We start from the raw sequence: 22,328 nt of genomic DNA, 5'->3' as shown, positions 1-22,328 counted from the left end.
AGATTCTATACTGTTTTTAGTATTTTTCTCAAACCTAGATATTGCCTTGATAATTGTTACTCTGAAGTCTATCTCTGCCATCTTGGTTATATCCATATCCATTAGTTCTGTGGCAGAGGCCACAGTCTCTGATTCTTTCCTTTGTTGGGGGTTCCTCCTCCTAGTCATTCTGTTGAGGGGTGGTTGAGGGAGTGTACAGAGTCCTAAATATCAACCACAATCCAGGAAAGATGCACCCTGGGAAAATCTGGAGTGTTCGGAAGCCACCACCAAAAAAACAAAGCCAAAATGAAACCCAAGAATAAAATTTATGAAATTAAAAATTTTTTAAAAATTAAAAAAATGTTTTAAAAAGTAGGGTGAGGGGGGCTATAATCTCTCAGTATGGGCAAGGTAGGGTGTTTCAGTACTTCTTGGGTGTATTTTGTTCTCTTTAATAGAGAACACTACTTCCCAGAGTTCCAGGGAAAATAAAACTGGTACACATATAAAGGTAGTATTGAATAGGGAAAAAAGGACTACATTGAAGCTTTTAGCTATTAAAATATATGTGTGTGTGTGAAAAAGTACAAGTTAAAAAGCTACTATGAAAAGTTATATTAGGGCGCCTGGGTGGCTCAGTTGGTTGAGCGACTGCCTTCGGCTCAGGTCATGGTCCTGGAGTCCCTGGATCGAGTCCCACATCGGGCTCCCTGCTCGGCAGGGAGTCAGCTTCTCCCTCTGACCCTCCCCCTCTCATGCTCTCCCTCTCTCTCATTCTCTCTCTCAAATAAATAAATAAAATCTTTAAAAAAAAAAAAAAAAAAAAAAGAAAAGTTATATTAAACATCTAGTTGAAGTGAGAAAAAGGTAAAAAGAAAAAACAGAAGAAACATAAGAATAAAAGGAAAAGAAAAAATATATAGGTGTGAGAAAGTACAAGTTAAAAAGCTATGAAATATGTTATATTAAACATCTAGTTGAAATGAGAAAAAGATAAAAAGAAAAAACAGAAGAAACATGAAAAAGAATAAAAAAGAAAAAAAGTTGTATCTGAGAAATAAACCAGCCATCAGGTAACATCTGGAGCTCAGTATACTACTTTCCCCTGGTGTTGGGGTTTTATGGTTTTATGGGGACCCTAGGGTTGTCATCTTCTTTTTCTTCCAGCTTGTCTTCTGGGGGAGGGGCCTGCTGCGCTGTTTTTCAGGCCACCCTGCTTCAGGTGAGTTGGCCTGCCCCTTATTGGGGTCTGGGCTCTGTCCAAACCGGTTTTGGGGGCTTTTGTTCTCTGGCAGCTTTTCTGCCTTTTCACCTTTTCGGAGGGTCAGGGCAAAGGAAAATGTCCACACCCAGACCTCTGCCCCAGGGCAGGGAAACCACAGTTTGCTCCTCTCTGAACCCTCCAGAACACAGAGTCTCCCTTTCTGTAAGCGCCTGCCGAAAACCCGCAGCCACCCACAGGCAGTGCACGCCCCCAGCAGCCCTCTCAGCGGTTGACTTAGGCCCCTGCTTGTCATTGCCCTTTGTGCTTCTAAAACTGTGACTGGTCCTGGGTCAGAGGCTGCCCCAGGTCTGCTCCTACACGCCCCCTAAGCTCCTGGATCCTGATTGAGCACTGTTATCAGGCCCTTCCCCTTCCGCCACTACTGCTCTGCAAGTTATCGCCGTCCCCGGCACAGGACGTTTTTGCAGTCCAGTGTTATATTACTTTCCAGGTTCCAGGTATGTCAGGTCCCTCCCCCTTCTGTTTATCTTCCGATATCAGCCCACAGAATCACAGCTCCATCCTTCATACCTTGAAACTGAGGACTTTCTGCTTCCAGATATGTATTTCTGGATGTATATATCTGGAATATATATCCAGATATATATTCCTACATTTTACATCTCAGGCTGATGTTGTGGGTGTTCAGAATTGTCTGGTAGATATCCAGCTAAATTCAGGGGACCTGTTGAATTGGAGTCCCCTTCTCCTCCTCCTCCCCCCCCCCCCCGCCCCAGGCATTTAGACCATTTCAATTCAAAGTAATTATTGATAGGTATGTACTTACTGCCATTTTGTTAACTGTTTTCTGGTTTTTGTAGCTCTTCTCTGTTCCTTTTGCTCTCTTTCCTTGTGATTGACTTTCTTTAGTATTATGCTTGGCTTTTTATTTTTTGTGTGTATCTAGGTTTTTGGTTCGTGGTTACTTTGGGGTTCATATATAACATCTTAAGTATAGAGCAATCTAGGGGTGCCTGGGTGGCTCAGTCGTTAAGCGTCTGCCTTCAGCTCAGATCATGATCCCAGGGTCCTGGGATGGAGCCCCGCATCGGGCTCCCTGCTCTGTGGGAAGCCTGCTTCTCCCTCTCCCACTCCCCCTGCTTGTGTTCCCTCTCTTGCTATGTCTCTCTCTCTGTCAAATAAATAAAATCTTAAAAAAAAAAAAAGAATAGAACTATCTATTTTAGGTTGATGGTCACTTTAAGTTTGAACATGCTCTAAAATAACTTCGTTTTTACTTTCTCCTCATTTTATATATATAATGTCATATTTTACATCTTTTTATTTTGTGATTTTTAAGATGTAGTTGATTTTAGAATTTTTGTATTTTAATCTTCATACCAGCTTTATAAGTGATTGCCTACTGCCTTTACTGTGTGTTTGCTTTTACTAATGAAATTTTTCCTTTCATGATTTTCTTCTAATTATGGCATTTTTTTTCCACTTAAAGTCTCCTTAAAATATCTTGTAAGGCCAGTTTAATGGCGATGAATTCCTTTAACTTTTTTTGTCTGAGAAACTTTTGATCTCTTTAATTATGAATGATAACTTTGCCAAGTATTCTTGGTTATATGTTTTTCCCTCTCAGCACTTTGAGTGTACCATGTTACTCCTTTATGTTTCTGCTGAATACTCAGCTGATAGCTTTGTGGGGTTTCCCTTATACATAACAAGTTGCTTTGCTTTTGCTGTTTTTAAAAGTCTCTCTTTATCTTTAATTTTGCCATATTAATTATTATGTGTTGTGCCATGGACATCGTTTGGTTCATCTTGTTTGGAATTGAACTCTCTGTGTATCCTAAACCTAGATGTCTGTCTCCTTCCCTAGTTAGGGAAGTTTTCAGCTATTCTTTCTTTGCATAATTTTCTGCTTTCTCTCTTTTCATTCTGGGATCCCTGTAATCTTAATGTTTTCTCGCTTAATGTTGTCCAAGAGATCCGTGAACTTACCCTCATTTTCTTTAAATTCTTTTTTTCTTTTTGCTGTTATGCTGGGGCTTCCCTTTCCCTGTCTTCCAGGTGGCTGATCTGCACTTCTGCATCCTGTAATCTACTGTTGATTCCCTCTGTTCTATTTTTCATTTCAGTTATTGTGTTCTTCAACTACGATTAGTTCTTTTTTTAAAATTTAAATTGAATTAGCCAACATACAGTACATCGTTTCAGATGTAATGTTCGGTAATTCATCAGTTGCTTATATCACCCAGTTACATTTTCTATCTCCCTGTTGAAGTTCTCCTTGAATTCATCCACTATTTGCTCTAGTCTGGTGAGCATCTTCATGAACTTTACATTGAAATTTTTTTTTAAAGATTTTATCCATCCATTTGACATAAAGAGAGAGCACACAAACAGGGGGAGCAGGAGAGGGAGAAGCGGGCTCCCTGCTCTTGATCCCAGAACCCTGTGACATGACCTGAGCCGAAGGCAGAGGCTTAACCAACTGAGCCACCCAGGCGCCCTTACTTTGAGTTTTTATCAGGTAGATTACTTATCTCCATCATTTCACTTAGCTATTTTTCTGAGGTTTTGTCTTTTCTTTCATTTGCAGCATATTCCTCTGTCTCCTCATTTTGCTTGGCTTTCTTTGCTTCTGTAAATTAGAACAGCTACTTCTCTTGAAATTGTAGGAATGTACTTGTATAGTATTCCCCTGTGTAGACTCTGTGTGCACTTTCATGGCTGCCATTCTCTATTTGGTCTTTTCTGTCTTTTGTTGTGAACAGGCTGTTCAGGCAGTCCTCAGTTTTTCCAAAGGAATTACTCTATAAATAGGTGTATATTTGGTGTGTCCATGGAGGAGGTGAATTCAGGGTCTTCCTATGTCACTATCTTGGACCCTTTCTTGCTGAGATTCTTTTTAAAAATTAAAGTATTTGCAGGCAGTTCATAGATACCTACTTTCTTTCAGGTTACTTACTTCAAATTTGTTCCTTTGGTGGTATCATATTTCCTTGATTTTTTTTTTTTAATGTTTCCTTGTCTTGATGTCTACACATTTGAAGGACCAGTCACTCTTCCAGGCTTTGTGGACTGGCTTTGGTTGGGAAAGACTTTCACATGTGGGTGGGTATGAGTGCTTTGGCTGAGTTGAATGTGGCATCTTCAGCTTTAGGGTGGCACAACAGTGACTCTGGCTCTAAGGGGACACAGTGGTACTGAATATGGGCAGCTTTGTTAGCTCAGTCAGCATCATCAAAGACTGAAGATTTCCATGGGAGTAGCAAGGGCTGCTGGGGTTCTGCTCTCCCTTTCCTCTACATAAGGAGGTCGCAGTTTAAGGGATCTCTCTTGGCACCAGGATCCAAGGCATGGACAACATTAGATAGTGACACCGGGGTCTGGGGCATGGGAATGCATGGTAGTTCTACAGCCAGGGGGGAGGGGGGCTCACAGCATTGGCTTCTGCTCCAGAGGAGCACAGTGGCATGAACCCTGGGCAGCTCTGTCGGTTAGGGTCAGCATCAGTGAAGTCTGCACTAGACCCTGGTGGTGAATGGCAAGGACTGCTGGTGTCCTCAGTGATGAAGGCTGTTGGGGTCCTCCTGCTGTCCTTTGGCCTGTAGAGGAGGGTTGCTGATCACACTGGGCACCAAACCGCTGGGCTAGGGGATGGAGTGACACAGGTAGAATGCTTCCTTCACTTGCCTTTGTGTACATCCATGGATTTTGTGCTCCACTGGGTTGCTGCAGCTTCTTAATTTTATTCTGGCACTTTCCCAGATCTATTTTTATTTGTGGGTAGTTGTTATTGTTTTGTGTAAGAATGGGGTAGTGACTGCCTAGCCTGCCATCTGCTGTCACTCCTTGTTTAGTTCCTGTTATGGTTGAAAGACATATGATTGGATAAATACTCAACATTTTGCTTATCCATTCAGCCACTGGTGGTTTATAGTTTACAGTGTACAAGTCTGGCATCTCCTTGGTTAAATTTATTCCTAAGTATTTTATTCTATTTTTATTATGTTCAGTTAGCCAACATATAGTACATCATTAGTTTTTGATATAGTGTTCAGTGATTCATTACTTGTGTATAACACCCAGTGCTCATCACAACATGTGCCCTTAATACCCATCACCTGGGTTACCCCATCCCTTCACCCCCCTCCCTTCTGTAACCCTCAGTTTATTTCCCCGAGTCCAGAGTCTCTCATGGTTTTTCTCCCTCTCTGATTTCTTCCCATTCAGTTTTCCCTCCCATCCCCTGTGGTCCTCTGCACTATTCCTTTTGTTCCACATATGAGTGAAACTATATGATAATTGCCTTTCTCTGCTTGACTTATTTCACTTAGCATAATCCTCTCCAGTTCCATCCATGTTGATGCAAATGGTAGGTATTCATCCTTTCTGATTGCTCTGTAATATTCTCTTATATTCTTTTAGATGCTGTTGTAAGTAGATGTTTTTTCTAAATTTTATTTTCTGATTGGTCACTGCTAGGTTATAGAAAACAACTGATTTTTGCACTGATCTAATATCTCGCAACTTTGCTGAATTTGTTAATTAGCTCAGATAGTGTTTTGTGAGTTCTTTAGGCTTTTCTATATATAGGATCATGTCACCTGCGAACAGAGAACTGTACTTCTTCATTTCCAATTTGGATGTGTTTTATGTCTTTTTCTTGCCTACTCTGGCTGGAACTCCCAGTACAATGCTGAATAGAAAAGGCAAAAGCAAGCATCCATCCTTTCACCCCTGAGTATAATGTTAGCTGTGGATTTTTTGTACTCTTTTTATTTTTTTTAAAGATTTTATTTATTTATTTGACAGAGAGAGACACAGCGAGAGAGACAGCACAAACAGGGGGAGTGGGAGAGGGAGAAGCAGGCTTCCCACTGAGCAGGGAGCCCAATGCGGGGCTCGATCCCAGGACCCTGGGATCATGACCTGAGCTGAAGGCAGACGCTTAACGACTAACGACTGAGCCACCGAGGCGCCCCTTTTGTACTCTTTATCTTGTTTAGGACATGACCTTCAGTTCCTACTTAGATTATCTTTTTCCTATATGTGTGTGTGTGTTTTATATATGTATGTATTTTATATATATAAAATAAAAGAATGATAGATTTCATTAAAATTTTTTGTACCAACTGAGACAATCATGTCTTTATTTTTCATTTTGACAGTTTTTATTTAAAGTCATATATATGATTACTTTATTACTGCATTCTCTCAGTTATTCCTTATATTTGCCCTTTTCCTTTTCTACATGGCGAGATTTGGCTTTACCTTCAAGGATCTTTTTGTGGTCTTTGTCTAGTTTTAGTCTAGTGGTAACCACCTTGCGAGGGTGAATGCCCACACGGATGGTTGTGCCATTGGCCTTCTCTCACTGTACTTGTTCAACGTAGGTGATGTATTTCTTCCTGTAAACTTGGACTACTTTGCCAATTTGCTGACCTTTGTAGTGTCCTCACACAATCTGTACTTTATCATCCTTTCAGATGGGCATGGATCAAATGTCATACTTCGTCTCAGCTCTTTGGAAGAGGGGAAGACATAGTCGTGCATTGAGATGCCTGTTATGGTTCTTGCTCTGGTCAGAAGTCACAAAAGGATTGGAATTCATTTTGGCTGCTGGCACTTCAGCAATGGCCACAAAAGGGAAAAGCCATGTTTATTTTCTCCTTCATTCTACTAATGTCATATGTTATACTGATTAATTTTCATATCTTGAAACATCGTTCCATTCCTGTGATAAATCTCAATTCATCATGATGGATAATCCTCTTAATATGCTGCTAGATTTGGTTAGCAAGTATCTTTTTGAGGATATTTGCATCTGTGTGTGAGAAATAGGGAAATAATATCTATGTTTCCTGTGATATCTTTATGTGGCTTTGATGCCAGCATAATATTGACATCATGGAATGTTCCCTCTTCTTTGATTTTTTGGAAGAGTTTGAGGATTGGTGATAATTCCATAATGTTTGGTAGAATTCATTTGTAAAGCCCTTTAGTTCTGAGCTTTTCTTTGTTGGGGGTTTTTGATTACAGATTGCATCCCTTCACTTGATATAGGTCTGTTTAGATTTTCTATTTCTTTGAGTCAGTTTTGGTATTCTTTTTCTAGGAACTTGTTGATGTCATCTAAGTTATACAATTTGTTGGGATAAAACTGTTCATAGGATTCTCCTAAAATCCTTTTTCTTTCTGGAAGGTCAGTGGCAATGTCTCCATATTCATTTCTGAACTTATTAATTTGAGCCTTGTCTCTTTTTCTTGGTCCATCTAGCTAAAGGATTGCCAATTCTTTTTATCTTTTATAACATTTTTTTTTGAGCAGACCTACTAGTGATGAGCTTCTTTAGTTTTTCTTTATGTGAATATGTCTCAGTTTCCCTTCACTTAAAAAATTCTGGTAAAATACACATAAAATTTACAATTTTAACCATTTTTAAAAGCACAAGTCAGTGGCATTAAGTATATTCACATTGCTGTGCTACTATTACCATTATCATCCACAGAACCTTTTTCTTGCAAAACTGAAAATCTGTAATTATTGAATAATTCCACATTTCCCCCACCCCCAAAGCCCCAGCACACACCATTCTATTTTTTGTATCTATGAATTTAATTACTCAATGTACTTTATATTAAGTGGAATCATATAGTATATGTCCTTTTGCAACTGACTTACTTTACTTAGCATAATGCCTTGAGTTTAATCCATGTTGTAGCATGTGCCAGAATTCCCTTTTTTAAAAAGAAGAATATTAACTCACATGTATATACCATATTTTATTTATCAATTCATCTATCAATGGACACTTGGGTTTCTTTTACCCGTTGGCTATAGCAAATAATTCTGCTATGAACATGAGTGAAAAAATGATTCTTCATGTCTCTAATTTCAATTATTTGGGGTATATAATGGGAAGTAGAATTAAGGGATAATATGGAAATTCTATTTTTAATTTTTTGAGGAACCACCACACTATTTTCCATAGTGTGTGCCCCATTTTACATTCCCACCAACAGTGCACAGGTTTTTCAGTTTCTCTGTGTCTTTGCCAATACTTGGTATTTGCTTGTTATTTTTTTCTTTTTTATGGTAGCCATCTAGTGGGTATGAGGTGGTATTTTGTAGCTTTGATTTGCATTCCCCTAGTAATTACTGATGTTGAGCATCTTCTCAGGTGCTTATTGATTATATATATATCTTTTTTGGAGAAATGTTTGTTGAAATCATTAGCTCAAATTTTAAAGGTTTTTTTCATGTTGTTGAGATGTAGCAATTCTTTATATATACTGGTATTAAGTCTTTATCAGATATTTGACTTGCAAATATTTTCTCCCATTCAGCAGGTTTCCTTTTCCCTGTGCTTATTGTATTCTTTGATGAAGTTTTTAATTCTGATTGATCCAGTTTATCTATTTCTTTTATTGCTTCCACTTTTGTGTTATATCCAAGAAGTGATTGATAAGTCCCACATCATGAGGTTTTTTCCCAACATTTTCTTCTAAGAGTTTTATAGTTACAGTTCTCACATTTAAGTTCTTTGATCCATTTTGAGTTAATTTTTATGTGATATAAGGTAACAGTCCAACTTCATTCTTTTGACTCTGATATTCATACAATTCCTGATTGTATGGTTTTGGCACTCTTGTTAAAAGTCATTTGGTTAGTATAATACTCCCTAGCTCCATCCATGTCACAGCAAATGGCAAGATTTCCTTATTTTTTATGTCTAATATTCTAGTGTGTGTGTGTGTGTATGTGTGTGTATATATGTAAATATATACCAACATCTTCTATATCCATTCATCAATCAAGGGACATTTGGGCTTTTTCCATAATTTGGCTGTTGTTGAGAATGCTGCTGTAAACATCAGGGTGCACGATCCCTTTGAATTAGTATTTTTGTAGTCTTTGGTTAAGTAGTAGTAGTTGCATGTAAGTGTCAAATTGCTAAATTCTACACCTGAAACTAATATTACACTGTATGTTAAGTAACTGGAATTTAAATTAAAACTTTAAAAAAATTTGGTGATATATGTAAGGATTTATTTCTGGGTTTCTATTCTATTTCATTGTCTATATGCCTGTGTTTATGCCAGTACTATGATTTTTTAACCACTACAATTTTGTAGATTAATTTGAAATAAAAAAGTTCGAGACCTCAAACTTTGTTTCTTTTCAAGGTCATTTGGTTTTGACAATTTAAGTCTATTAAATTCCATATGAAATTTCAGGTGGATTTTTCTCTTTCTGAAAAAATTGGAATGTTGAAAGAGATTGCATTTAATCTGTACAGTGTTGAAAGAGATTGCATTTGGTAGGCAATACTGACATATTAAGAATGTTACATCAATCTGTGAACACAGGATGCCTTTACGTTTATCATTTTTTCAAGCCCAGCTAGTATATTCATAATCATTATTCTGAAGTGTAGTTCCAACATCTTATATCCATACTGATTATGTCCCTGGCAGTCAGTACTGCCTCTTGTTCTCTTTTTTGAGGTGAGTTTTTCTGTCTTGTTATTCTGTCCAAAGAAGAATAGGTGAAGGAGAGAACAAAATACTAAAATGGCAACAGTGACCCCAGAGAAATATACAAGAAACAAATCAGAAGAGACCCAAAACCAAAAAAAAAAAAAAAAAGAATATAATCAGACAGGTGAACAGAATAGAGCAATACACTGGATCCTGTGTATATTTTGGTCCATTTGTTAGAAAACTAGATCCCAAAATTGTAAAGAAAGGAAAACATATATGTACAAAAATAAAATTAAATACAATAAAAGGATAGAATGTAACTGCAAAAATGAAAATTAAAAGAGAAAAAAGAAGGAACATAAACAGGTGAACAGAACAGGGCAATACGTTATGTACTGAGTGTATTTTGGTCAGTTTGTTAGAAGATACTGTATCTCAAAACTGTAAAGAAAGAAAAACATATATATACAAAAATAAAAAATACATTGAAAGGATAGAATGTAACTATGAAGATGAAAATTAACAAAGACTTTAACAAAACAAAAAGAAAAAGATAAAAGGAGAATATGATCAGATAGGTGAAGAGAACAGGCCCATACACTAGAAACACACATATACACACAATATAAATCAAATACAATGAAAGGATAGAATGTAACTGTAAAAATGAAAATTAAATATTTTTTTAAAAGTTGATAAAATAAGAAATTGGTTGAAAAAGGAAAGAGAAAAAAATTAAAATTGAAAGATTAAAGAATTGTGGGGGCACCTTGGTGGTTCAGCTGATTATGTGTCTGTCTTTGGCTCAGGTCATGATCCCCAGGGTCCTGGGATCGAGCCCTGCATCAGGCTCCCTGTTCAGTGGGGAGCCTGCTTCTCCCTCTCTCTCTGCCTGACACTCCCCTTGTTTGTGCTCTCTCTGTCAAATGAATAAAATCTTGGGGAAAAAAAAAGAATCATGGGGAAAAACCATGTGTTCTATATGCTATATTCCCCTAGTGCTAAAGTTTTGCAGTTCTCAGTGATTGGTAAACTTGGTCTTGGCTGGATGTTCTTGCTGATCTTCTGGGGGAGGGGTCTGTTGCATTGATTTTCGAGTGTTTTCCCTGGGCAGAATTGCACCACCTTTGCCAGGGGGCCAGGCTAAGTAATCTGTTCCAGATTGCTCTATATGGCTTTTGTTCTCTGAAGGCTTTCCACCCCGCTTTAGAGGATGAGAATGAAAATGGCGACCTCCCAATCTCCAGCCCTGGAACCAAGAGCTCGGGGCCCCACTCCTCAGTGCACCCTCAGGAAAAAATCACTCCTTTCTCCCTAGTCTCTGTCTGCACTCTGTGCTAACTCAGCCTGTGACTGAGTGTATCTCAGGTACGTGACCCCATTTCAAGTCTCCAAACCCTGCAGACTCCTGTGGTGTGTACCTGCACCACTCCTCCCAGGGAAGGAAGGGGGTTCTCGCTGGTTCTGCTGTTTGTTGGGCCCCTGCTCAGAGAGCAATCGCCTGACTGTGCCATGGTTCGCAGTTTATGGCAACCCCAAGCTTAGAGCCCACTCCTGGGCTCGCTGATGGCAGCTGGCTTTCCCCGCTCTAATGCCTGGGAACTCTGCCACACTCAGGCACCCCCGTCTTCATAAGACCCTGAGGATCCTGACACCACACTCTCCCACCTAGGATTCCGCTCTGCTTCACCACCTGAGTGCCTTTCAGGCAGGGACGTCCCTCACCCAGCTGACTTTCTGCTGCTATATCATTTTCTGATAGCTGGCTGACAGGGGCTCCCTCCCCCCATGGTTTATCTTCCCATATATCGCCTCAGATTCACTTCTCTGCACCTCCTACCTTGCAGAAAGTGGTCACTTTTCTATTTGTAGAGTTGCAGCTATTTTCTTAGATATCTGGTTGAGTTTGCAGGTGTTCAGAATGATTTGATAGCTATTTAGCTGAATTCCTGGGACCAGACGAAACTAAGGTCTCCTACTCCTCTGCCATCTTGGACTCTCTCTCCTGTAGGTTGACTTTTAGTTTTGTTGATGGTTTCCTTTGCTGTGCAAAAGTTTCTTTTCCTGATGAAGTCCCAGTAGTTCATTTTTGCCTTTGTTTCCCTTGCCTTTGGAGACATGTCTAGCAAGAAGTTACTGTGGCCGAGGTCACAGAGATTGCTGCCTGTGTTCTCTTCTAGGATTTTGATGGATTTCTGTCTCAGAGTTAGGTCTTGCATCCATTTTGAGTTTATTTTTGTGTATGGTAAGAAAATGGTAGTTTCATTCTTCTGCATGGTGTAAGAAAATGGTACAGTTGCATTCTTCTGCATGTCCAATTTTCCCAACATCATTTGTTGAAGAGACTTTTTCCCATTGGATATTCTTTCCTGCTTTGTTGAAGATTAGTTGACCATAGAGTGAGGGTCCAATACTGAGTTCTCTGTTCCATTAATTTATGTGCTTGTTTTTGTGCCAGTACCATACTGTCTTGATGATTACAGCTCAAAGTCTGGAATTGTGATGCCTCCAGCTTTGGTTTTCCTTTTCAACATTACTTAGGCTATTTAGAGTGTTTTCTGGTTCCATACAAATTTTAGAATTATTTGTTCCAGATTTGTGAAAAATGCTGGTGATTTTTCTGATACGGATTGCATTGAATGTGTAGATTGCATTGGGTAGCACAGACATTTTAACAATATTTTTTCTTCCAATCCATGAGCGTGCATTTCTTTGTGTCTTCCTCAATTTCTTTCATAAGTGTTCTATGGTGTTCAGAGTACACATTCTTTCCCTCTTTGGTTAGGTTTATTCCTAGGTATCTTATGGTTTTTGGTGCAGTTGTTAATGGGATGGATTCCTTGATTTCTTTTTCCGCGGCTTTGTCGTTGGTGTATAGAAATGCAGCTGACTTTTGTCTATTGATTTTTATATCCTGCCACTTTGCTGAATTCCTGTATCAGTTCTAGCAAATTTTTTGTGGAGTCATTCGGGTTTTCTACATAGACTATCTTGTCATCTGTGAAGAGTGAAAGTTTGACTTCTTTGCTGATTTGGATGTCTTTTATTTCATTTTTGTTGTCTGACTGCTGAGGCTAGTATATCCAGTACTGTGTTGAACAACAATGGTGGGAGGGGACATCCCTGTCATGTTCCTGACCTTAGGGGAAAAGCTCTTCAGTTTTTCCTGTTGAGGATGATAAGCACAATGGGTCTTTCATATATAGCTTTTTTTGATATTGAGGTATGTTCCCTCTATCCCTACACTGTGGAGAGTTTTTATCAAGAGAGGATCTATATTTTGTCAAATGATTTTTTCTGCATCTATTGAGAGGATCATATGGTTCTTGTCCTTTCTTTTATTAATGTGGTGTATCACATTGATTGATTTGTGAATGTTGAACCACCTTGCAGCCCAGGGATAAATCCCACTTGGTTGTGGTGAGTAATCCTTTTCGTGTACTGTTGGATCCCAATTCCTCTAGGAAGCCATCTGGCCCTAGACTCTTGTTTTTTGGGAGCTTTTTGATTACTGCTTCAATTGCCTTGCTGGTTATGGGTCTGTTCAGATTTTCTATTTCTTCCTGTTTTCAGTTTGGGTAGTTTATATGTCTCTAGGAATGCATCCATTTCTTCCAGATTGCCTAGTTTGTTGGCATATAGTTGCTCATAATATGTTCTTACAATTGCTTATATTTCTTTGGGTTGTGATCTCTTTCATGATTTTATTTATTTGGGTCCTCTCTCTTTTCTTTTTGATAAGTCTCGCTAGGGGTTTATCAATCTCCTTAATTCTTTCAGAAAACCAGCTCCTAGTTTCATTGATCTGTTCTACTGTTTTTTTTTTTGTTTTGTTTTAATTTCTATCTCATTGATTTCTGCTCTAATCTTTGTTGTTTCTCTTCTCCTGCTCGATTTAGGTTAATTTGCTGTTTTCTCCAGCTCCTTTAGGTGTAAGGTTAACTTGAATATTTGAGATGTTTCTTGTTTCTTGAGGAAGGCCTGTATTGCCATATACTTCCCTCTTAGGACTGCCTTTGCCACATCCCAAAGGTTTTGAACTGTCATGTTTTCATTTTCACTTGCTTCCATGTATTTTTAAAATTCTTCTTTAATTTCCTGATTGACATTCATTTAGTAAGATGTTCTTTAACCTCCATGTGGTTGTGGTCCTTCCAAATTTTTTCTTGTGGTTGACTTCAAAATTTAACGAACTGTGGTCTAAAAATATGCATGGTATAATCTCAGTCTTTTTGTACTGGTTGAGACCTGATTTGTGACGCAGTATGTGATCTGTTTTGGAGAAGGTTCCATGTGTACTCGAGAAGAATGTGTATTCTGGTGCTTTAGGATGAAATGCTCTGTATATATCTGTGAAGTCCATCTGGTCCAGTGGATCATTCAAAGCCCTTGTTTCCTTGTTGATTTTCTGCTTAGATGATCTGTCCATTGCTGTGAGTGGGGTGTTAAAGTCCCCTACTATTATTGTATTATTATCACTGAGTTTCTTTAATTTTGTTATTAGTGGTTTATATATTTGTCTGCTCCCAAGTTAGGGGCATAAATATTTACAATTGTTAAGTCTTCTTATTGGATAGATCCTTTTATTATTATATAGTGTCCTTTTTCATCTCTTATTACAGTCTTTGGTTTAAAATCTAGTTTGTCTGATATAAGGATGGGTATTCCAGCTTTCTTTTGATATCCATTGGCATGATTAATTGTTCTCTACCCCCTCACTTTCAATCCGGAGGTGTCTTAGGGTCTAAATGAGTCTCTCATAGGCAAATTATCTATGGGTCTTTTTTTTTTTTTTTAATTCATTCTGGTACCCTATGTCTTTTGATTGGGTCAGTTAGTCCATTTACATTCAGAGTGAATACTGAAAGATATGAATTGAATGCCATTGTATTACATGTAGTACCTGTAAAGTCGCTGTTCCTGTATATTGTTTCTGTTCCTTTCTAGTCTTTGTTACTTTTCGTTTCTCTCTCTGCTCAAAGGGTCCCCTTTAATATTCTTGCTCAGCTGGTTTAGTGTTCACAAATTCCTTTAGTTTTTGTTTGTCCTGGAAATTCTCTCTTCTATTCTGAATGACAGCCTTATAGATAAAGTATTGTTGGCTGTATATTTTTCCCATTTAGCACAGTGAATATATCATGTTAGTCCTTTCTGGCTTGCCAGGTCTCTGTGGACAGGTCTCCTGCCAGCCTTTTGTGCCTACTTTTGTAGGTTAAGGATTTTTTCTCCTGAGCTTTCAGGATTCTTTCTTTATCTTTGCATTTTGTAAGTTTCGTTACAATATGTCATGGTGTTGACCTGTTTTTGTTGATTTTGAGGGGAGTTCTCTGTGCCTCTTGGACTTGAATGCCTATTTCCCTCCCTAGATTAGGGAAATTCTCAGCTATAATTTGTTCAAATAAACCTTCTGTCCCCTTTTCCCACTCTTCTTCTTCTGGGACTCCTGTGATACAGATTATCATTTTGGTTTATGGAATTGCTGAGTTCCCTAAGTCTACCTTCATGATCTAATTATTTTCTTTCTCTCTTCTTTTCAGCTTCATTATTTTCCATAATTTTTTTCTTCTATATCACTCTCATCTCTTCTGCTTCTCCAATCCTTGGCAGTGATTATATCCAGTCTGTTTTGCATCTGAGTTATAGCATTTTTTACATCAGTCTGACTAGTTTTTACATCACTTATCTCTGCAGCATGTTTCTCTGCTGTCTTCTATGCTTTTTTTTTTTCAAGTCCAGCTAGTAGTCTTATAACTATTGATCTACGTTTTTTCAGATATATTGCTTATATCTGCTTTGAGCAAGTCCGTGGCTGTGATATCTTCCTGACCTTTGTTTTGGGGAGAATTCCTCCTTCCTGTCATTTTGGCTAAGTTTCTATATTTTGAGTCTTATGAAAGCTTGTTATGTTTCCTGCACCTCAAAGTAATGCTATATTAAAAAGAGGTCATTCACTGTCCAGGGCTTGGCACTTCAGAAAGTGTTTCTGGTGTATGCTGTGTGCACTCTGCTGTTGAGTTTTGGCTGCTCTTTCCCAGTGGTCCATCCTCTACAGAGTTCCTCTTTGCCTGGGGACTGTTTGGACCATTAACTAGGTTTACTTTATTTGTTAAGATAAGCTTGGAAAAGAAAAAAAAAAAAAAAGCCTGATCCAAGACCAGAGAAAAGGAAAAGGAACAAAAAAGCAAAGAAACAAAAAACGATAGGCCTGATTCTAAAGAATAAGAAAGAAGGTGAAAGAGTAAGGAAAGAAGAAGAAGAAAAAAAATCAAAAGCCTGACCCAAAAAATAAGAGAAGGAAACAAACCAAGAAGTGAATAAGAAATTATAAGCCTGATACCAAAAAAAGTAAAAAAGAAAAATGTACACATATATAATAAAAGATTAAAAAATAAGAAATTAAAAAAATGAAAAACTTTAAAAAATGAAAAAGAAACCCTGGTCCTATTTCCACCAAAACTGAAGCTCACACGCTTTGTAGCACTCTTTAATCGGTAGACTTGGTACATGGCAGGGGCCTGTGTTGGTCCCTCCACTGGAGGTGCTGTGCTTCTCTTTGAAGTCTGATTGTGCTGGTGGGCAGGCAGAGGGAGAGGTGATGAAGGAGGAAAATGGCGTCACCCCATCCTCTTGTCCCTAGGGAGGGCAATTCATGGCTGCCACTCTTCAGGAGGCCCTCATAGAAAAGTGAATAGTCTCCTGTGTCCCGGGCTTTTGTCAGATCTCTGCCCTTAACCTGTCTGTGCCTGGGCCGTCAGCATGTCTGGCATCACAGATCTGCTGTATATTATCTCTGGCCAATGGCTAGGATTCAAAACTCTAAATTTTATAGTGCCTGACAACGTATGGATCCATTTCCCTCCTCTGAAGGAGAGCCCTGTGGCACACCCGGCACCATCCTGTCCCAGAAAAGCAGTTGCACAGTGCGCACATGGTGGCTAGATTCTATTGTGATGAACAGCAAAAAGCTGTGACCGAGTTATCCATCGTCTGTGCACGCCTCAGTCCCCTACTCTGTTCTGTCCTGGAAGAGCAGTCACACAGCAGCTTGAGTCTATTGTGGCACACAGTGAAACTCTGCAATCAAGTTATCTGCAGTCTGCGTGTGTCACTGCTTTCTGTCAGTTCTGTCCCAGAAAAGCAGCCACCCGGTGTGCACATGGTGGCTTAAATCTATTGTGGCTCATAGCAAAAAACTGCTACTAGGTTATCTGATCTCTCTGCACACCTCTTTCCCTGCTATTAAACTCCACTCAATGGCTCCCAGCTGGCCTTTTGTCTTTGGAGAGGCAAATTACACTCTCCCAAATGTGCTCCAGGAAGGGGAACTTCTCTCCTAGTGTGACGCAGGGGATCCCCTCACTGTGGCTTATTGTGCAAACCCTATGTGCTGCACTCCCTCCTGCTCTCTCCCTGACTTTGCTCCACAAAAAGGTTCCCTCCCCTTCGCTGCCTTGCGACTTCCCTCTTCCCCAATTCACCACTCTGAACCTCGCATCTGCCATGTTCTCTCCCTCCAGTTGTGCAGATTGTTTTCTTAATCCTCAGGTTGTATTCCTAGTTCAAAATAGTTTCCTGTTGATCTAGCTGTGTTTGAGGGATAAGGCAAGCTCAGAGTCTTCTGCCATCTTAACTCCTCCCTCTAGGTTTAGTTTTGATAGAAAGTTGTATACAAAAGCTTTATATATTTACTTCTCTTCCTGTACACAACTAAGTTATTGATGTCAAAATTTATATTTTCTTATATTGTGAATCTCTTAACATATTTATATATTTTTATTTTTGTCTATTCTATATTAGATTGATTTTCTCACCACTATTACAGTATTTTAGTAGTCTGTATTTTTCTGCATATTTACCTTGACCAGTGAGTATAATACCTTTATTTGCTCTCCTGTTGCTGTTTAGCATGCTTTCCTTTCAACTTGAAGAATTCCCTTTAGCATTTCTTGTAAGAAAGGTCTAGTGGTGAATGAACAACTTCAGCTTTTGTTTATCTGGGAAAATCCTTCTCTCTCCCTTGCTTTTGAAGGATAGTTTTGCCACATACAGTGTTCTTGGTTGGCAGTTTTTTTCTTTGAGTGTTTTGAGTGTATTGTCCCACTACCTTCCGGCTTGCAAGGTTTCCACTGAAAAATCTGCTCAAAATCTTATGGGGGACCTTATTCATGAAGTTGCTTTTTTCTTGTTTTTAAAATCCTTTGTCTTTTGACAATTTGATTATAATGCTTCTTGGTGTGCAGTTCTTTGGATTCCACTAACTTGATTCTGTTAAGCTTCCTCGATTTGGATGTCCATTTCCTTCCCTAGATTTGGGAAGTTTTTGGCTATAATTTCTTTGAATAAAATTCAGCATTATGTGCCTTGATATTTGAAGCCATCAGGACTTCAAATGGCATACTGGCAAGTTCTCTCCACTCTTCTCTTTGTCTAACAACCCTCCTTATCAGAGACTAGGTACAGTGCCTTATTCATGAGAAGTAGGTTTCAGTTCCCTGATAGCCCATAGAGTTACTCAAACAAAACAATAACATAATCCTGTGGAAACCAGAGGACTGCAAAGCCTGTCTCCCATCATGGAAGGATTGGTGCTTTGTTTCTACTAGAATAGACAGTCTATTAGATACGGTTTTGTCTTCAGTGCGTGCAATTGCTTTTGCCAAAACTACCACATGTGGATTTACAGAATGTCTTATCCACCCTCATGGTATTCCAAACAGCATTGCTTCTGGTCAAAGAACTCACTTCACAGCAGATAAAGAATGTGAATGGGCTAACACATGGAATTCACTGGTCCTACCATTTCCCCACAATCCTGAAGTAGTTGCCTGAAGTGAACTGGCCTTTTGAAAATTCATTTACAGTGCCAGCCTAGGTGGCAGTACTTTGCAGGGCTGGTGCAGTGTACTCCTAGCAGCTGTATATACTCTAAATCTGCCTTCAGTATATAATGTTGTTTTCCCACAGTCAGGATTCACTGGTCCAGTAATCAAGGGGTGGAAATGGGAGTAGCTCTACTCACTATTAACCATAGAGATCTTCTAGAAAAATTTTGCTTCTACCAGCAGACAACAATAATTCTGTTGACCTGGAAATTGAGACTCCATCTCCCCCAGCCACTTTCAGATCCTCATGCCTCTCAATAGGCAAAAAAGAGATCACTGTAGTGGTAGGGGTGATTGGTCCTGAATATTAAGGAGAAATTGGGCTGCTACTACAGAGTGGAGTTAAGGAAGGAGAGTGTCCAGAACATAGGAGATACCCTAGGACATCTCTCATGTCCTGTGATTAAAGTCAATGGAAAATTACAAATCAGGCAGAACTACTAATGGCCCATTGAGAAATGAAAGTTTGGAACACCTCATCTGGCAAAGAACCATGAGCTGAGGGGCTTACTGAAGGCAAAGAGAATACAGAATGGGTAGTGGAATAAGCTAGATATAAATACCAGCTACAACTACATGACCAATGAACTCTGTACAAACAAAAATGAACTAGCATTTCCCTACAAAGTTGTATCACATTAGGCAGAAGTATGACTTTGTTATCTTTATTTGGAGAATATGGTTTAAAGAGATGTATGTAGGTGTCAAGTTGACCAAGGGTGGGCTGTGATGGATAATTCTATGTGTTAACTTGGCTAGACTATAGTACCTACTTATTTAATCAAATACAAATCTAGGTATTTCTGTGAAGGCATTTTGTAGATGTAGTTAAAACATCTACCATCAGTTGACTTTAAGTAGAGATTACTCTTAGAAGTGTGGGTAAGTCTCATCCAGTGAGTTCAAGGCCATAACACCAAAATCTGAGGTTTCCCAGATAAGAAATTATGCCCTAAGCATGCTTACTTGCTTTTTTTTTTTTTTTTTTTGTGCCTATTTACCCCTCTGGGAATCACGAGTTTATTCTTTATATCTGAATTTATCTCTGTATTTTGTTTATTTGTGCTTCCAAGCATACTTTTCACTGGGTTTTTAGCCTGCTGGCTTGTCCTGCAGATTCAGATCTGTCAGCACCTTAATCATATGAGCCAATTCCTTAATAAACACACACACACACACACACACCTATTGGTTCTATTTTTCTGGAGAACTCTAATACACTGAAGTTTCTTTGCTTTCTGTTTCATTTAGTTTCTGCCATTAAATACTTTTGTTTTTTATGTTCTTTTTCCTTGAGCATTTACTTATTTTTCCAACTTTCTGAGTGAAATGCTCATTTATTTCCAATATTAGTGTCAAATAATGGTATCTTGGCTATTGATTTTCCTTTAACATTTTAGTTCTCTATTTATGATATATATTGGGTTCATTGTTATAAAGTTATAAACGTTATTAGGCTTCCACTATGATTTCATTTCTTGACACATGAATTAATAGAATTTTGTTTAGTTTTCTAAGCATAAGAGGCTTTTTATTTGTAATTTTATCGTATTTTGGTCTAGGAAATGTTAACATCAGCCCCCAGATGTTCATTTTGTATTTTTGTTCATCTTTTATTTTTCAAGATAAGTTATAGACATTAAAATTGTATGATTTTCTAGAATTCCCGTGCTGGGGAGTGGGCATATATGTTAGTACAATGTGTCCTATTTCAGGGATCCTGATGTTTTATGAAAGGGGAAAAAAACCCTAATATTTTTACTTTAGAAGTTGTGATAGAAGAGCTGAAGTTGGAAATGGGGAGTTTCTAATATTTGATTTCCCTCTGTACCCTGAATATTCTACGTTATGTCACTTATTTCTTAAAAAACAAACAAAATGCACAAAACCCTAAATGGTAGATATTATTACCAGTTTCAAGGATGACAAATATCTGTCCCTTGGATAGAATAAATATGAGTCATGTGCTTGGCTTGCAGGCATGTACACAAAAACATGGCCTCCGATATCCTGAGTCACGTATCTATTTGTGCTGCCTCTTCTCTTCCTGGAGCAATTCTTCTGAGAGTTACTAGCACATTTCAGTCTGGTTCCTTCTGGAATGGAGCCAGGAGACCAGAGAGGGGATGGTGCTGATTGCAAAACCCTATCCCTTCCAGGAGACCCAAGAGTGAGTAAGTAGTGGTTTGCTGAGGAAACCAGAATCTTCTTACACAGACTGAAAAGATAGACCCTTCATTCTATGCTCAGCTGGGCCAACCATAGGCCAGGCCTTCAGAGCCTCCAAAAGATTGTGTGGATTTAATAGAAAAAAAATTGTGTCCCATCTTTCTACCATTTTTAAAAAAGAAGGTGATTGGAGTTTTTTGTTCCCATATGGAACAGAAGCAGCACCACAGTTGCTTGGAATAAGAAAGGCCCATTTTCTGTTCTGATCCCCCAAAACACACCACCACACAAACTTCCCTTGTGGCTTTCAGCTCTAGCCCTGGGAGATATAGCTAAGGCCACTGCACTTTATTGGAAATGTGGTGCTTATGAGGCCTAAGCATTTTTTTTCCTTTTTTGGGTAAAGTTTTGAGTTTATGTACAATTACTGAAGTATGACTTATTGGTCTGAAAAGTTATTCAGCACAAGAGCAGTAGTAGATCTTAAAAGTTCCTGAAAAAGAAATCTCCAGGCCCAGATGGTTTCATTGGAATATTTTACTGAACATTCGAAGAAGGATTATTAATACCAGGGTTATATAGTCTCTTCCAGAAAAGAGGAAGGAACATTTCCTAACTTATTTTATGAGGCCAATACTAACCTAATAGCAAAAGCAGACAAAGAAAATGTAAGAGTATAAAACTACAGACCAGTATCTCTCATGAAGATGCACACAAAAATTCTCAAAATTAGCAAATAGAACCCAACCATGTATAAAAAGAATTATATTATGAATTCAGTTTTCTTAGTGGTTATGTAAACACTCTAATCTAGAGTTTTGGGATGTGGTTTTTGAGGAATTGGTCGACTTCTTCAAAGATACAGAATTCATGACAGTAGTAAAATTGTTCATAGCACTCCCTTAACCCTTTTGATGGCTACCAGATCTGTAGTGATATCCCATTTCATTCCTGATTTTGATAATTTTTTTGTTTTTTTTTTAAAGATTTTATTTATTCATGAGAGATAGAGAGAGGCAGAGGCAGAGGGAGAAGTAGGCTCCCTGCGGAGCAGGGAGCCTGATGTGGGACTCGATCCCAGGACCCTGGGATCATGACCTGAGCTGAAGGCAGACGCTTAACCGACTGAGCCACCCAGGCGTCCCAGATAATTTGTGTTTTTGCTCTAATTTTTGTCATTCTTACAAGAGGTTAGTCAAGTTTATTTTACTTTTTAGAGAAACAGCATTTTATTCCTTTGATTTATCTATTTTTCTGTATGAACTACATTGATCTTTGCTCTTTATTATCTCTATCCATTTGCTTCCTTTGGGTTTGTTCTACTTCTGAAGTTTCTTTAGGTATAAATTTGTTACTGGTTTGAAACATTTTTGTATGTATGATGTATTTACTGCTATATTTCCTCCTCATGGTGTTAGCTGCATCCCACAGATTGAGATGTATTTCATTTTTATTCAGTGCAATATATTTTTTATTTCCTTTGAAACAACTTCCTGTTTGACCCATGGTTTAGTATGATGTTGTCAAATTTCAGAGTCTTTGTAAATTTTCCTGTTGTTACTTATGTCTAGTTTGATTCAACTGTAAAG

General features: G+C 38.5%; 1 pseudogene; it reads right to left on the bottom strand.

The window, feature by feature from the left end:
* Window positions 1-2,452: 2,452 nt before the first annotated feature.
* On the bottom strand, window positions 2,453-7,745 carry LOC145716954 (large ribosomal subunit protein uL24 pseudogene; annotated as a pseudogene).
* Between the last annotated feature and the right edge of the window lie 14,583 nt (window positions 7,746-22,328).

The sequence above is a fragment of the Leptonychotes weddellii genome, chromosome 14, assembly GCF_054177405.1.
Source record: "Leptonychotes weddellii isolate Sample4059 chromosome 14, ASM5417740v2, whole genome shotgun sequence".
Classification (NCBI taxonomy): domain Eukaryota; kingdom Metazoa; phylum Chordata; class Mammalia; order Carnivora; family Phocidae; genus Leptonychotes; species Leptonychotes weddellii.
The sequence above is the reverse complement of the archived record's forward strand: the minus strand, read 5'-3'. Positions and strand labels throughout refer to the sequence as shown.